Here is an 18,552-nt window from a genome sequence, read left to right as displayed (position 1 = left end):
ATAATTTATTTGTACTTTTGTATATTTAGAAAAATGCTACAGTATATAAACCATTTTATTTGTAATATGGCAGTAGTGTTATTATCGTTTTGGAATTTTTCATTTTAGTTAGTATTTATTAGTTTTCAGGGTTCTGTTTTTATTAGTTTTAGTTCTTTAATAAATGCTTAGTTTTAGTTTTGTTTCCGTTAGTTTCAGTATTAGTATTATTTTTTTTTTAATGTGTATTACTTGTGCGCAATATTTAAAAAACAAAGGACATTTTTGCTATAATTATAGTTTGTTAGTTTTGTAAACATAAAATGTAATATCAGTTAGTTTTCGTTTTTTAAAAAGCATTTTCGTTTTTACTTTATTTCGTTGACGAAATAGTTTTTCGAATTTTAGTTTGTTATTTCGTTAGTTTTAGTTAACTAAAATAACCCTGGACCATCTCCAAACATTTTTGTTTTTATTTTATTTGAACTGAGTCAAATGCCATTTTTAGCATATGTCACGGGCCGCTGAAAAATGGACGGTGGGCCGCAAATGGCCCCCGGGCTGTAGTTTGGACACCTCTGGTATAGATCATTGGTATAGAAAGAAAACAACAGTAGACCTTGAACAGATCCCCGAGAGACCCCTAGAAAGACAAAGAAAGGAAGAAGACAGCCACAATAAAATGACAGCTCAAAAGTCAACTGTGCAAGATGCCACAATCAACAGTATCGAAGTCGGTAAAAAGTGCATGACAATATTACAGTCCAGGCCACGGCGTGTAAAACAACCAATACAAGACACTTTACATAGAGTGCTGATCTGCGTGATTTGGGGCGAAGTGGATCACCTCACTGTTTGTCTCAGTTAATCTGACTGACATGGTCTCCAGCCAGACATATCGAGAGTCCATCCATCTGTCAGCCTGTCCCTTCTTCTTTGAGTTCACTGCAGCCATCGGCTCTTCTTGAAATCCTTCAGTCCTATTAGCCTTTGAGAGGTTTTTTTTGCCCAGCGTCCACCTAGAACAAGTCAAAAAGAATTCTTGTCCCGAATCTGTCTTCTTTATTTGTGAAAAAGATGTCCATTAAATACAAGTTCACCACACAATAGTATTTACAGTAATACAGCTTACCAAATGAAATAAATACATAATTCAGAAATGAATGGATGATTCACTGGCATGTAATGCAGGGGCCCCCAATTGTTTCCATTCGGTAAATAATGTAGTCTCAATGCGTAAAAGTAGCCACAGGCCATACAATAGTAATGACAACTGGGAGCGTGTTCAAGCGCAACTGAAATAATTCCGTTTGAGGAGGACGGTTACATTTCCACAGCTGTCATTATGCATTTCTGGTGGGATTTGTTCAGATTAAAGAATGGCTTTCTTCATTTATTCATCTCACAAAGTGGCGGGTCCTCTGATAATGTAGTAGTTTAAGTGTGCAATTAGGTTAAGACTTTTTGGAAAATGTGGGTTGAAGTGTGATGGAATGATACAATCTATTTCTGGTTAAAATGTGATTATTTACTTTAGTTACAATTTTCAGCTCTCTGTCCTTCTCTAATGATGGTTTAAAGGTCAAAGCAATCATCCTGAATCAAAACCTGAAGCACTTGTGATGCTGAGCATGATGATCAAATTGATAGTTTCCGAATAGGGTGACTTGGTGTTTCCTGGTTACATGAGAAGAACAGAAAAAGAGGCCGAAGGGGTCTTGGTAGAGTGCAACATAATTTGTCAGCAGAACATGAAAAAACAGCAACAAAAACCATGTTACGCATTCATAATTAATTTTAGAGGTCATACATAAGCCCCTGAAGTTAACATAATCTACTGCTGTAATAAATGGATGACAGGTAAAGAAAATTTCCAGGATAAAAATCTTACCAAACATGGTAGTGCAATTGTGGTTCCTTTTTATGGTTATTATTTTTATTTTGTTAAAAATAGTAAACCTTATTAGGAGTGTAATGTACAAAATTCACCATTACCTCGGTTTAAAGTCATGGTTGAATTCACATTTGATATAGAGAGCAAACAAAATACAAAACATAAACAAAATGGCCGCCTCCTGAGATGGAGAAAAAAATGGGTGGATTTTGCTGCTGAAATCATAATCCACAAACACAATATTAATTTAGAATGCCGTGTTTAGACTAATGGGTAAGCGTATTGCATTCACTTGAAAATAAATAAATAAATAATAATCTCCTGTTTTTCTGACTAATGTTTTTGGGAACTTTGTTTTATTGAGTAGTTATTTATTTATTTTTTCTAATTTTTGTTTTTCTGAATTTTTTTCTTTGATAAAAAAATTAAAAGGGGGGGGGGTTGGGGGGTGCGAGGGGATTACTTTATTCATTATTCCAAAAAACAGAAAAAAAATTATTCCGAAAAACAGAAGGCGGTGCTGTTTTTCGGAATTATTATTATTATTATTTTTTTTTTTACCTCTGAACTCTGAAGGTCCCAATAAAATTACTCTGAAAAACAGAAGTTGGTGCTCTGTTTTTTGGAATATTTTTTTTCTGTTTTTTTGAATAATTTTTCCCCCCTGTTTTTCGGAGTATTTTTTTTCCTGTTTTTTGGAATATTTCTTTTTAGGACAGAATAAAATATTCAGTAAAACAGAAAAAAAAAAAGTTTTTTTTCCCCAAGTGAATGCAATACGCTTCCGTAAATGGGGACCCAACAATATATTAATAAAGATAATTTTTGGGTTGACTTATCTTTAAAGCACCAATTAGATTAAATATTTATTAAATTGACACCTGCACGCTCATGCACCTCGAGGTGTATGCGCTCCTTCGCTATGCAAATTACAGTTTTAACTCAATTTATTGCAGATAATCCACTTTATTGATTGAATAGCTTTCAAATGTATGATAGTACACCTCGTCTCCGTCGACTAAGAAGTTCCCGTGGCAACTTTATCCAGCAAGCCTATGTGTTGTTACTCTGATGCGTGTTTCACAAACAAAAATCTTTCATCATAATCCCCAGCCACTTTTAATGAATCAGCAAACACTGCCTGTAATTAATTTAACGTGCCGGTATGATCATCTGGCATCATTATTTCCCTCACAAATGCCAAGCAGATTGCTCTTTTTAATTTCAAGTTCTGGACGGGGTTAAAACATCATGGATTTATTGCTGTATCACATGATGTTTAATGTTTTTTGTTTTGTCTCTCAATCTGCCCATTTTTTTTTTTTTAATTAAAGGAACTTACAAAATCAGAATCAGATTTATTATCCAAGTATGTAAACACACACAGGGGATTTGTCTTCGCAATCAACCTGTCAGAGAAACAAAAAAAAAGAAAGAAAGAAAAAACAATGACCAACAGAGAAATACAGAACAGGAAGCCTGACGGTTCGCTAATGAGTGCCCAGAGTTCCTTAGATGGAAGCAAAATGAGACATTTTGTTTCCAACATTTAATGCAAAATCAAAAACTGCAGTTGTATTTGAAAATAAGGGGAAATAATGCGCATCACATATGCACATTTTCTATACATAACATCTCTTGAGGAGTCTCTGAAGTCACATTTAGAGCATCCTACGATGAAACACGAAGGTAAAAGACTGTCATCCCCGGCGCCGAGATCTTTGCCGAGTGGGGAGACGAGAGCAATGCGGAGCAGACGTGGGAGGTATTCAAAACTGCATAGAAATAAATAGATGATGGAAAACTAAATAAAGAAATAATTCCTCCCCATATCACAAGGCTGATCGCTATCTTCTGCTGCATGAATCTAAATAGAGCACGAGCAGCGTGGCCTCTGCTTAATTCCTTGCGTGTATCCTTGAAACAATATGTTCTCCCTCTCATCCTCAGTGCTGATTTATTTTTATTCCAAAGATGTTTATGCGCTTTGCCTCCCTCCCCAGGTAGAAATATCACCACAATGAGTGCGATTTTGCATGCGACTCATCTCACGATGTATTTGTGTGCCAAATTGATCAAAAAATGGTGGAAAAATCTGTATATACAGCATTACATGCATTATCAAAAAATCTGTCTTTAAAAAAACATTAAATAAGTTGCTCACCGTTGACAGATAATCATTCAAAAATGTATTCATGACTGTAGATTGCTGTGAATGAAATCTGCGACCCTTGTGAAGAGTAAGCGGTTGGATAAATGGATCTTAGGAAATTATGACCTCCTGGTTACTGGACAATGCACTTTACCAACTGTGCCACCGAGCAGACGCCTGGTAATGATGATAAGTTATATGTATTGAAGTGGCCGTGGAAAGTGTACTTAAAAAAAGTTCAATGTCTATGCTATTGAAAATGAATGCGGAAAAGTTCATTTTAAACGTTAAATTGTGCAAATACTGTAAGTAATGTGGAATCAGACAACGGGAGGCGTCAATTTTTTAAGCTAGTTGAAATTTGAACAGTGTAAATTGGAAGTATTATGTGAGAATTGTTACGCGGCAAAAACGTGTGCAGAATAAAAAAAATCACAACAACATGTGGGAATGCTTCAGCATTCCCACATGTTGTTGTAAGTAAGATAAGATAAGTAGATTAATGGATGGACATAACAAGTACGTATATTTTACTGAGGAAACCCCCAAACATCTGAGAAAGTAAAAATCAAATTTTTCCCACACATAATTTCACCGTAAAATATGTCAAGATAAAAAAAAAAAGAAAAAGAAAAAAGAAGTATTTTTTTAGCTATAGCCTCTCTGGGGTCGTAAGCTAGCCAATTGCAGGGCATGTGACGATCAAAAATTCACACTTACATTCACACCTATGTACAATTTCATTTAACCTATAACTTATTTTCACTGGGGTCATTTACTACCTTGCTCTTTATTGTGATATTGATTCTAGTTTCCTGCGCACCTGATGTACAGCAGTTTGTGACTGCATTTTCTTTTCTTCCTAAAAAACATAAAAAGAGCACATTATACGACCTTCAACTCATTGAAATCTTTCTGCCACTGAACAAAAGTAATTTCAAAATACGTCTAAACTACCGCTTGGCACTCAAGACAAAACCTGCAAAAAGCTTTTTCATTGTTCATTGTGCGCCATTCACATGGACCTTTCTTCTATTTCTTCTCAAATGAACAACATGATGTAACATTCAGCAGAAAGTGCGGTGCCGAAAGGTGGTAGTTAGGGAAACTGGTGAAAGGAGAATGACGTCCGAAGAATATACGACAGAAGGTTTGAGATAAACATGTATTAGGAAGGTGCAAAGTGCCTATAAATATCATCTTAATCCTTTCAGCGCTTACTGTGTCTCAGTGGGAATGTGCAACTGAGCGCTAATGGCACCTGATGCTGAAATCATATTGATGTAAGATGTGTTAACGATTGTCTTCTCTACAATTTTTTTTTTTTTTTTAATGCAGTTTGTCATTAAGCACATCATCCACTACTCATCCAAAAATTAGACACACTTGCCCATTTAGTAGCAAGAGAAATTATGTTTGAAAGATTTTTTTTTTTTAACTAATTAATCACATTTTTCCACAATCACGATTAACTCATTTGCTCCCAAAGACGTATTTATACGTTTGTATTTTGTTGTTTTTTTAATGCTAGAGCATAGAGAATGCTTTGATGCAGCCTCTATACTGAAGAGAATGCTTGAAGCAATGGTAGTTATTACATAAACGGCCGTCAGGTGGCAGCAGAGTATAAGAGATCAACCCAGGGCCATGTTGCAAAAAGCTCTTTTCCCAGATTTGTGAATATTGATGAAACTTAGCTATATTCTAATGCTAATTGCTGCAAAATGGAAAGGATAGAAATATACTTTTTTTTTTCCTGACTCTAATATTTCTTTTGGTAGGTTTCATGTTTTTATAGCAATAGAACACAATAGTATATGGGCCTTGCAAAATCAGTCAAAATCCAGTAAAACAGCCGGAACCTAAGGGGCTTGCTTCACAGTGAAAATGGCTGGGAGTGAATGAGTTAATCACATTTTCTACTTCTGCTTCTACTTTTTTTTTTTTTTAAACATATAACAGGTATTTACTTGATCAAATAGAACTAATTTGCTATGCGCAAATTCCTTTTAGAGTTCTCCAAAAAACATCAGTAAATCAGAAAGTACAACTGCCTATAATCGTTAAATTTATTTTACCTATTTAATGCATTTAAATTAATCTCCAGAGTAAATGCTTTAATTTTGATAGTCGCAAGTGTGTTTGTTATACAGTATATTGTGATGATGTTATGTAAAAAGGGAACAAGCAATCAGGATTTTTATTTTTATGCCAATTATTTCAACACTTTTGAGTTTGACCTGTGAAGCTATACATCAGTTGCGAGCAGCATTGACATCCAAAGTATTCTTCATAGCGCCAGCTGGTGCAGCACTTGTGCTCGTTTCATCCTTTGGCAGACTCCTCAATCTGTTTAAAGATTATTTTTAGGATATTAGAACACTGGGATGTGAGGTTGCCCACAGAAATGCCGGGTGGATGTATCATCTTACTTCTGCCAGTTGTCGCATTGCTTCTCATCAGTTTTGCCAAAAAATGTTCGCAGCCTCGCTCACGTGCTTTGTCTGCGCAAGCTGTGTTGCGTGTTTCTATGTGGCGCGTTCATTAGGCAAGCAGCACGCTACCACTTACTATACAATATGAACCGCAACAGTTCATCCCAATTGTAGAGATCCCAATTGGAGGAACAGCAGTTAGCACAGTGGCAAAGCTTCCTGCAATAAGATGTTTGCGCCAATGTCTGGTGTGATGAACTGCGTAACAAACTTGCTGGACAGCGATAATTGCTTTCAACACCAGAGTGTGAGAGAAGTAAATCGGGTGCTGATCTTCACACGATGGTTCCGGTTTTGCGCTAGTCCCTTTCACATAGTAACCCTACCCGCATGCTAATATCTGAGGCACTGGTCTTGACTTGGCCCACAGTAAGAAACTTCAACCCCACATTTGCGTGTTGTTGCTATTCAACAACAACCCAGGAAAGATGGTAAGTTGTAGTGTGTAAGGGACTGACAGGAACATAAATAAGAATATCAACTGGAGTTTATCCCAGCTGAGAATGGGCGAGGTGCTGGCTACCTCACGGGTTGATCATGAAGCTCAAAATAAACAATTTTGTTCCGTAGTTTGGGATATCACATTGAATAACAGAATTGAGAATCAAATGCAAGACAACTGTCAAAAAAAAATAGAAGAAGAAGAACCACTGAGACTGATCGAAAAAGCTTTGCTGGTCTTACGTGAACTACTGTGGGTAGTTGGAGTGCTTGCTAGCTAGAAACAGCTCGCTAGCAACAGCTTTAGCTGGCTAATAGCGCACCAAATACAATAATCATCGCCTGTGGCGGCAAATAAGTTACATTTATGACTGTCAGACTCACAAAGGGATGATGAGAAAAGATGTAGAAGCCATGCTAAGAGCTAAGCTAACCTAAGAGTAACATGGCTAGCATGTTTAACTTTGCTATTCACCAATGTCTGGCTGGCACCTTTTTAAAGCAGAGCACATCCAACTTTGAACAGCAAAACACTTGGAACTTAAGTGTATGGTAGAATAAAAATCATTTCTTGCTAAACTGAACCGGAACCAGAAATAAATTAACTTCCATTCTTCTGAATGTCACCCAAGAGGAGCGGCTTTGTAAATAATTTTATTTGTTTGTTTTTCACAATACATCCCTGAGTTTTGAATTGGACTTTTGAGGTCTGCACAATAAACGGCTTCAAACATTTGATTTTGTGTCTGTCGAAAGCACGACGTTTCACTTTTCATACAAATGTTCTTTTCTGAATGGCGGATGCCTGCAAAACCACGGCAGTTTGTCTTTTATTGTGCACAAATTCGGAAAAAGTATTCAGCTGTGAAGACTGATGGGGAGCTTAAATCGACGTCTATTGTCTCATTCCTTTTTTTCCCCATCTTTGCTCACGTGCGTGTCTGTTGTTTGCCACCTCCTCGGTGCGTTCTTTCTCTTTCAGACTTTTGCTTTAGAATTCTTTTCCCGCTGTGGTATTATTGTGGCACCTCCTTCACATTACTCTGTGTCACAGTCTTGACTTGCCTTCCCTTTGTTAATCGGCAGTAAACAACATGGCTGTCTTGGGAGTTGTGCGTGGTGCCGAGACATATTTTTACCTCTCCAAAAAAAAAAAGAAACAACAACGGCAGCACATGATTAAGGATGATACCTCTCACACTGAGATGCACAATGATAAAAGGTGCTAAGATATCCGTGTGACAGGTCAAAGGAATGCACATGGCTAATTGATGCTGCCTGGGTGTCACTGTATGCATAAAATTGCTTTTTAATATTACAAAGAAATATATTGCTTGCCAGGTATTAGTAGCAAAATATGTTCTGCCGTTAGTCGTCAAGCCTTCAGGAAATATTTGGTTATCTATGAACTAAATCTTCTACAGTCCTAATAATATCCAACACATTCCTAAAACCAGATTTAAATAAGAAGCAGATTTACACGGTGCTGGATTTGAGCAGTTTCTAATAATTCATGACATCGTCACCGCGTGTTCTACCAAGTGCTAAAATCCGCATAATACAGCCCGGCTGTGTTAAAATGAACTGATTCATCAGGATAGCGAGCATGTGTGCAAGAGCATTCGGGGCACTGTTTTAACGGATTAAATATGTGAATTTTTAATGGTGACAATTCTCAGCACAGCTGCAGACCGTCGTCAGGTCCGTTCCTTTGGGAACCGCCAAGCTGTTCCGAGTGCTGCAGGAGGAGGCTCGAGCTCGATTGGAGAGACACGCCGTGTCATTTGCCGAATCTGCCTTCCTCTCCCATAAATACCGAGCACTCGGCACGTTCCGTGCACAAAAGGGACTGTCCCAGAGGGCTGGTGGAGTCTTTGGCTTTCAATTAGCTTCTTCACCTAGCATCCCCTGCAGCGCTGCCGTTTGCTTCTGTTTGATTGTTGCCATCATGCTGAAGTGGTGTCGTCTAGATTTGTCGAACGACGCCTGTTCCAAGTCGGCCAACTCATTTTTGAATCACGCTAGCTGTGTAGTGCACAGTGGGACACATTGGCAGCACCTGACCAGTCGTATGACTGACAGGTTAGTTTCTGGTATGTGAGAAATTTGGTGGCAAGCACTTGAAGGAGAGCCAACATTCTCTATTTGTTGGTCACATGATGAAAATGTTACTTTGAGAGTGAAAAAGTGTTTTTGGACTATGTACCAGACGCAATTTGGGCACTTGACTGGTAGCTAGCCTCGTGCTGTGCTAATTTTAGCGAGCTAATGATTCACACTCACATTGTGGATATTTATTTATTTTATTTTTTTTAACAATCAAGCCAACATGCCTGTTTTTAACATATGTTGAGGAGCCAAATAATTATATATGCAAGCATACCGATAGCTATGTGTGGCGGCCATCTTACGTTGCTATTCGCTAAGTGGGCCTAAGTTCAATACCATTATTTCTCTGTGACATTTTAACGCTATTTTCTGTCTGAGACAAAAATGCCACAGTGTGTATATATTAGAACTGTCAAACAATTTTAAAAATCTGACTAATCACATCTTAGAATTTTGATTAGCTCATTCACTCTCAGCCATTTTGACAGAAGCAGTCCCGTTCACTCCTGGCTGTTTTACTGGATTTGGACTGATTTTGCAAGGCCCACAGAATATTGTGTTCTACTGCTATAAAAGCACCTATCAAAAGAAAGATTAAAGTCCCTTCTTTCATCAGGGAAAAAAAAGTATGTTTCTATCTGTTTCCGTTTTGCAGCAATTAGCATTAGAAGAGAGCTAAGTTTCATCAGTTTTCATAAATCTATTTAAAATTGTAAGTAATTGAGCTTTTTTTCTACATGGCCCTGGTTGACCTCCTTTGCTCTGCTGCCACCTGCTGGCCGTTTGTGTAATAACTACCATTTCTGCAACCGTTCTTTGCAGTTGAGAGGCTGCATCAAAGCCTTCTGTATGCTCTAGCATAAAACCCCCCCAAAAACAAACAAACCCCAAAAACGTATAAATACGTCTTTGGGACACTTAAAACATAAAAAAACGTATTTACACGTTATTGGGAGCAAATGAGTTAATCACGATTAATTTCTTAATTAATACGTTTTTTTTTTTTATAAACATCTTCGCCCACCAAATTTAAAGAGTTATGTGTTAATTCTTTCAACATTTAATGTTCTGAGGAGATTTGCTCTCCACTAATATTCACTCCTTCACTGGCCAGCTGAATTGTTGACGGATAATAAGCGCTCCTTTGCAACAACAAAGGAAAGGCAATTTCTTGGACAAAGACGAGTGAATTAATTGTTGGTTATGCTGCGCCATGCTGCTATGATGTCACACTACATTATTCATGTCTGTCAACACCCCAGAGTGAAAACTCAAGCCAGGTTGGGGTTTAACAGTCCAAAATGCTCCCCGTTGAACTGAAACAACATTACTTTGGTGGAAGAGAGAAATTCAAAAGATTACGACTTCAAGTCCGTACAAGATGTCAAGGGCATTTGTCTTTCTTCCCAGTCAGTGTCTCAGAAAGAGCTTATATCTTGTGTCAACCTTGACCCATGAAAGCTACATTCTCACTCGTCCCGTATATGAAAGCTCTCCGCTCTTGGCCTCTTTTCTATTTATTTACTTGAGCCATTGCAAGTATGAGGCATTGTGTCAATCTTACCTATGCTGTCTTCTGCAATTACCAGTAGAAAAGATGCAGCTCTGGCCTGGAGGATTTTGTACGGGTCTCAGAAAAAAAAGGCAATGGACAGATGTCACTTTTGTTACAGCAAATCCACCCAAGATTTTTTTTTTTTCCTCGTTGAGGCTGGTATAGTGAAAGGCTAACTAACCATGTCAGAGCATACAATTTCCCTTCACATCATGTACCCTGATCCTGACCGCAATTACTGAATAGTGTAAATCACAGTATTTGCTCATGCTGTCTGCTTGCTGTGCAAACAGGTGAAAGGTCAGACATATAATATGCTGCCCCCCAATAACTGTTTCATACAACAGTAGCAGGTTGTATATTATCAAATACTGTAAAAATAAAATACTGTATAAATGAATATAATCAGCTTTTACCTCCATTAATTCCAACTATTACTGTCAAAAGAGCAATTGCAGACCAAATAACCAAAAATCTGTCTGGAGTCACAAAAAAATTGAACATTGTGATGAAGGAAACTGTGTTCGTGTTGTGGGCACAAGAGTTAATTAAAGCTGCACCACAACACAAAAATATGAGAGCAGCATCCAATACGTAGATTTCCGTCTACCCTTGGTCTTCCGTTTTTAGATTTGTTGTTGTAATTTTTCATACTTCATTTTTTTAAAACACATTTTTAGACTTTTCTGCCTTTCTGTCATATTTCTGACATTTTTTTGGCAATTTTATAGACATACAGTAATTTTCTCTCTTCTTCCCTTTTTGGACATTTTATTTGACATTTTTGGCAATTTTGTGGACATTTTATGGTAATTTTTTTTAGATTTTTATTTTTTATTTTTATTTATTTTTTTGGACATTTTAAAAAATCAGTTCTCTGTCTTTTTTTTTGTTAATTTCATAGACAGTTCTTTTTGGTTATTTAATTAATTAATTTATTTATTTATTTAACAGTAATTTTCTGCCTCTCTTCTGCCCTTTTTGGCCATTTTATTTTTAACATTTTTGGCAATTTTGGGGACATTCTATGGTAATTTTTTTTAGATTTCTTCTTTAGATTTTGGACATTTTATGGTTACTTTTTGAACGTTTTCTTTTCTGGCTTTTGTTTTTTTTAATTCAGCTCTCCGTCTTTTTTTTTTTTTTTCTTTTTGTCAATTTCATGGACATTTTATGCAGATTTCCTGCTTTTCCTTTTCCGTTTTTGGACATCTTAAAATATTTTATTTATTTATTTATTTATTTATTTTATTTGCTTTATTTTACTTTTTCATCCACCTTATGTATCTTTCTGATAACGTGACTTTAGACTGACATTTTGTTTTAATATTTAATTATTAATCTTTATTTAATCCTTAATTCCTTTAAATATTATTCGGTCTAAAAAATATATGGAAAAAAAAATAATTTCTACAATTTTTTTTTTTAGACATCCACAGGGAGCCACAGGAAAGGGACTAAAGAGCCACAACATGGCTCCAGAGCCGCAGGTTGCAGACCCCCTAAACTATTATCGTCTCACTGCAAATGACTAGCGACCATGAACGAAAACCCGAATTTTAATGTGACGGTTGTCACCACAACACGAATCCCTTTGGGTGCGATGCTAATGACGGCAAGAGGAGAGCTGGCGTTTGGAAACGGGATTATCCACCAGGAACATCCGGAATAACAGGTGGTTAAGGGTTGGAGGCGGGTTCCGTGGAGTAAATCCCTCACATATATTTTCTGAATCAGGTCGCACAAAAATGTGAAGAAAAGGGGGTTGGAATTTTGTAAAAACAGTTCTCCTTAACACCTGCTCGCTACAGCCTCTGCACACTTTCGAGCACTGAGCAGCCAGTAAGTGGACCTACTACCTTTGAGGAGTCGGCTCTCTCGGCCTCCTGCTGAGTCCCCGTCATCGACCCCTGCGCTCACATTAGGCGTGCCCTGGAATCATGCTGCTCTCTCTCTCTTCGAACTTCATTATTCCCTTCATCATCTTCCAATTCCTCTCAACTGCCTACAAATGTAAACGTGCAGGACAAAAGTAATAGAACCTCGTCAAACACAAAATATTACCTGTATTTCAGTATCAGATACCCGTGTTGGCAGTGCTGCTTTACTACATCCTCTTTATAAACTCCTTTTTTCCCTCACCGTCTTTTACTTGACAACCGTTCATTTTTCATCTTTACGTCTTTTCATGTGCTCCTACCACTCTCCTTTCCGCGCCACATCCAATATCTGACACACTCTCTGACATACACTCAAGGAGCATTTCAGAGAAGAAATATGAAAAGAAAGTGCACAATATATACATCACAACTTCTATTTGAAATGTTCCTCAACTTTACTTACGAGGACGGAATGGCTCTTTATTGTCATTGCGCACAAATAGAGACCAACAAAATTGACTTAACAGGTACAAGAAGACTGCTCATTTATACACTATTAGATTATAACTCTTCTTGGGCCAGTGGTTGGCCTACACCAATGGTGTCCAAACTTTTTCATTTGAGGGCCACATACAGAAAATCAGAAGGACGCAAGGGCCACATAATGTTATGCAGAGAAATTGTGATTAGTCCGAAAAATTGTACAAATAATTTATTTGTGCTTTTGCATATTTAGAAAAATGCTACAGTATATAAACCAATTTATTTATAATATGGCAGTCGTGTTATTATAGTTTTGGAATTTTTCATTTTAGTTTTTATTTCGTTTTGAGTTTTGTTTTTTTTAAATTTAGTTAGTTTTAATTAGTTTTCAGGATGGTTCTGTTAGTTTGTTTTTTTAAATTAGTTTTAGTTCTTTAATAAATGCTTAGTTTTAGTTTAGTTAGTTTCAGTATTACTTTTAGTTTTTTTTCTTTTAATGTATTTATTTTTTATTATTATTATTATTATTTTTACGTGTATTACTTGTGTGCAATATTTAAAAAAACACCATGGGCGCGACGTCATTCTTCCGGTTTATAACAAAATAAACTTACTAAAAATCACATTTAAAATCATCCCCAAAGGCTGATGCATTAAATTAATTACCAAAGACTAAAACGAAGGACATTTTTTTCTATAATTAGTTTTATTTTAGTTAGTTTTGTAAACATAAAATGAAGTTTCAGTTAGTTTTCTTTTTTTTAAAAAGCATCTTCGTTTTTATTTTATTTCATGAACGAAACTGTTTTTTTGAATTTTAGTTTTTTGTTATAGTTAACTAAAATAACTTTTAATAGCACCTGTGTTTTTCGACACCCTCCCTTCTTACTTTGACCATCTCCAAACATGTTTGTTTTTATTTTATTTGAACTGAGTCAAATGCCATTTTTAGCACGTCGTGGGCCACTAAAAAATGGACGGCGGGCCGCAAATGGCCCCGGGGCCGTAGTTTGGACACCCTTGGCCTCCACTTTGTTGTTCCAATTAGATTTTGATATTTTAGACAATTCCGTGGCTCCAAATCAAGGTTATTTTAGTGAACTAAAACTAACAAAAAAACTAAGACTAAAATTGAAAAAAATAATTTCATTAACGGAATAAAAAGAAATGAAAATGCTTTTTAAAAAACAAAAACTATCAAACTATAATTATAGCAAAAATGTCCTTTGTTTTAGTCGTTGGTAATTAATTTAATGCATTTGAGGATGATTTTAAATGTGATTTAAGTATGGTAGATTTATGTTGATAAATGGCGGAATAAGGACGTTTGAAAGTGTTTCACACAGAAGTGATGTCATCTAGCCAATGGAAAAGCACCTTCAGATGATGTCGCTCTCATGGTGTTTTTTTTAATATTGCGCACAAGTAATACACATTTTTTTAAACTAAAACTAATACTGAAACTAACTAAAACTAAGCATCATCAAAATCAAATCACTTTATTACAAAATGAATCTTTTTAACTCATTTTTAAATACCTAGCTGCTAATATAATGGCAAATACATCACTAGTTTGTCTCTCAAATTTGTAAGTCTGACTCTAACATTCATGCTTCACCAGCCATGAACCTCATTGCACATCACTGCACCCGGTTAGCCCAAGTGGAAGCCTATAGGCCAGCAGGCAGGTGACGACGCTCCAACGGGGGCTCCGGGCGACGGTGCTGACTAAGCTGTAGCAAATTACTGAGCCAAAGGAGAGTACTAAAAAGTAGCTAAAGCTACTGCAGCTAGCTTGTAGCGAGCATATGTAAAGCACTAAGCAAACATAGGCAAAGCAGCAGACATTGGAATAGTTAGAACTAGCAAAACTACTCATGTTACTGTACTGTGAAACACAAGTAGGGATAATTTTTGTCATCCTACTACATGTGATTAGAAACAGGATTTGGAAAGTACTTTTTTTAGTTGACGTCATTTAACGTTTATGGCGGCATACGTTGTGATTTTACTGATCGTTATTAACTCTTTGACTGCCAAAACCGTTCAATAACGATTAGTAAAATCACGATGTATGCTGCCATAAACGTGAAATGACGTCATCTACGTTTTTTTTGTTGTTTTTTTTTCTCGTCAATGGACGGAGCAACGTCTAAATGCAGCGCTGCCCGGTCAATGGGTTGTGGAATCAAAAACACCACCTAACTATAGCCAGCAGATGGCAGCGTTGTGTCTCTTTTCAATGGGCTGCTGGTATATGGAATTACAATGAAATGTAATCAGCGAAATGTCATTGTGCAGGGGTTGGATTTTTTATATTTTTTTTTCATAACGTGTGGCAGTAAAAGAGAAACGTTTTTGGCGGTCAAAGGGTTAAAAAAAACAACAACACTGCATGGTTGGCTATGTATCTAAAAATCCAAAGTCAAAAACATTTGGCTTTTCCATTCATTGCTATTAGCCCATTCAAAAAAAATAAAAAATAACAAACATAACACCAATCAGATATAAATCTAAGTGAGAGTGACACATACTCAAGCTTTCTGCAAATTCCATTCTTCTTAATATGCGATTCTACGAAAAGCCAGGGATCGGCAATGTTTGGCACCCCCGTTGCTCATGAATTCAAATCAGTTTGACAGCTACACGGTAACATGGAGACATTGTGGTGAATCTGATGAGGCCTGTGAATATTTTCATACCAAATGAAAGTATATTTTTGAGACATGGGAAGCCACTTGGTTCATTTTTTATTAAAATCTTGCTACAAGTAAGTGAGAAAAAAATCAACGCTTACAAAGAATGACACCGAGCTGCATTTATGCAACAGTAAATCTTAATTTATCATCCATTATCAATACTTGTTTTGGAAGTTGAATTATTGCACCCATCTATGTATTCTTTTACCTGTGCACATCACTCTCCCTTCAAAGAGTCTGATCTCACGTGTGAGGTGCAAAGTTCACCTAATTAACGTCAAACCCAGCTGAGATCCCGTATGACATTGGTGGGCCACACACACAATATTGCCCTCACTATAATCTGCTGCGGGGTTTAAAAAAAAATAAAAAAATAAAAATCAGTGTAACACATTGCATGGCTGACAGACCCAGCATCCGTTGGCTTTCACTGCGTTCCAAATTTTTTTTCATGCCCTCCCTCTCGGTGTCACCGTGGCTGTCACATTGGCACACACCTTTCTCTCCTCTGAAACCGCATTCTGCTTTCTTCACTGCCTTTTTACTCTTTCCACCTACACTGCATCCGGATGTACATAGCAACACCAAGAAAACACCCAGACCCAGACAGTCAGACTCTCAGCTTATCAGGTTCTACTCTGGTAATTCACTTGAAAGTCTTGCACAAGGATTCCAGCAACAATAACTTGCTTTTATCTATCCTATCTTTGATATTAGACTAATTAAAGCAAAGCCCCTGACGTATTGGAAAAGCACAATACAGTATGCTTAAAATTTGACCAGATTTTCATTCAACTATAATCAGTTCAGTTAAAAACAATTTTTTTCATCATTCTTGTCTTTAATGACATTTGAGGAGGGTTCACCTCAATGTAAAATAAAATGTGGGTACCAGCCTATTAACGTCAATTGAAATAGGAAGTTGATAGAAACCTACCAAAATAAAAAACAGAGCAATAAACAATGCTGAACAAAATCAACACTTTTCATTGTCATCCACAACTACTGGCAATAATCTCAAACTATCATGACACTAAAACACTACAAAACACACATTTGCACACTAGTTGGTAGAGTGACGATATCCAAACATCACAATACATTAAATATCATGGTATGAACCTCATGATACAATAATTATCACAAGATTTTGGGGAGGTTGGTGATGTTAAAAAAACAACAACAAAAAAAAAAAACAAAAAAAAACAAAAAACAATACTGTGTAAAAAAAAATCCCCCCCAAAAAATCACACTATTACCCAAAAAATAAAATAAATATATTTGCTGGTATGACTGATTTATATGAGCGCTAACTGCTGCAGTGGCCAAAACATTCCTAATTAAAATTAAACTGCACTAATAAACTAACCACCAGAGGGTGCTAGAACTACACAAATGGAATGCAACTTCACCTTTTTAACAGATGTGCTGCTTTTAACTCATGTTCTCCCAAAAACGTATAAATACGTTTTATTTTAAATATTACCAATATCCCAAAGACGTATTTACATGTGTTTTTTTTTATGCTAGAGCAAAGTTGAGTTGAGTTGAGTTGAGCTTAATTATTTGGATTTAAAACCCAGTTGAAAACGGGTATCAAACAAATGATACAACTGATTCAATTTCAGGTGTCTTGATATTCAAGTAAAGGCGCTTATTTAGCCATTTAGTCGTCACAGGAGCTGTGTGAAGTGAACTCCATCAGTATGCAAATCAAACATACATGTATTAATCATTCTGTTAATATATTTGACCTCTTGAGGGGGTAGTGTACAGAAATCTGTCTTTCTGTCACATGTGATGTAATATGTGCGTATCTAAGAGTGTGTCAAATTTGGTGTTGACCCAAGTTAAGGATTGTTTGGCATTGGCAGCACATCATGCTGAGACGCGTTTTGTAATCTATTATTGTACTTAGCATATCTTTGCTGCTGTGTATTCTAAATGTATTTCAGGTTCCGCGGTTGATATGGCTTTTGACATTGCAGACTTCACTGTATTTGTTAGTTTTGCAGTTCAACTGTCACGTGCCTAGAGGACAACCTTCCATCAACACTTGTTTTATGTATCTCAATAAGACATCACTCACTCCTTCACCCGCTCTGCAAACATATAAATCTGTTTTTGCCATCTGCATGGCTCCTTATAATTCATTATTTACTCCAAAATCCATGTTGCTGCAGGCTCAAGGACGTAGCCGCACCAAAGGTTCCGTCCTCACCTCTGAGGTGACTCCCTCTGCTTCCTGAGTCCTACGCTGCCTCGTGCCCGTCCATCCATCTGATTGACAGCTTATGAGGCAACCTCTGCATAAATGACTGAGTTCCACATCAGCTGGGTTCAATCAATCTCACTTCAACAATTTTCCGTCAGGACCGCGCGCGCTAATACGAGACAGCAGAGTGGGCAGGTCCACAATAATGTTATCAGATCTCATCTGAGGGGTCCGCTGACCCCTCTGTTACTGAATAAAAGACGAAGGGGAATTATTCAGTGTTTGGATTGTGGAGACAAGGGAAGGCATGCGGCGTCAGATGTCGGTTATATGGGTGGAAAACTCACCGCTATCATGCTCTGAAATGGTTGATAATGACGAAAGGAATGTGGCACAGGAAGGCGACTTGGTCCCGGTGGTCCTGATTGGATAGTTGCAGGGGAAGTAAATTCACCCACGACCCCCTCGGAGGTGAGCAAGTGAACTTTCATTATTGCACATTCTGTCGACCCCCAAATAACTCCACACAGGAGACAGAGTGATTGATACTCTTCATCATCTTACCTCCCACCCCTCCCACCCTTATTCAATTCCAAATAACTGGGAAGCCGTGTCACCCATACCGAGGACCCCTCCAACACTATTGATCC

The 18,552-nt window shown here is 37.1% G+C and overlaps 1 long non-coding RNA gene across 1 annotated transcript; it reads right to left on the bottom strand.

Annotated features, from left to right (window-relative positions):
- Positions 1-329: 329 nt before the first annotated feature.
- LOC144009838 (uncharacterized) lies at positions 330-18,295 on the bottom strand. The gene is made up of 3 exons (XR_013281051.1): positions 18,250-18,295; positions 827-998; positions 330-622 (listed from the first exon to the last, which is right to left on the bottom strand). It is a non-coding gene; the product is annotated as an uncharacterized LOC144009838 (long non-coding RNA).
- Positions 18,296-18,552: the final 257 nt, after the last annotated feature.

This window comes from Festucalex cinctus, chromosome 20 (assembly GCF_051991245.1).
Source record: "Festucalex cinctus isolate MCC-2025b chromosome 20, RoL_Fcin_1.0, whole genome shotgun sequence".
In the NCBI taxonomy this organism is placed as follows: Eukaryota; Metazoa; Chordata; class Actinopteri; order Syngnathiformes; family Syngnathidae; genus Festucalex; species Festucalex cinctus.
The sequence above is the reverse complement of the archived record's forward strand: the minus strand, read 5'-3'. Positions and strand labels throughout refer to the sequence as shown.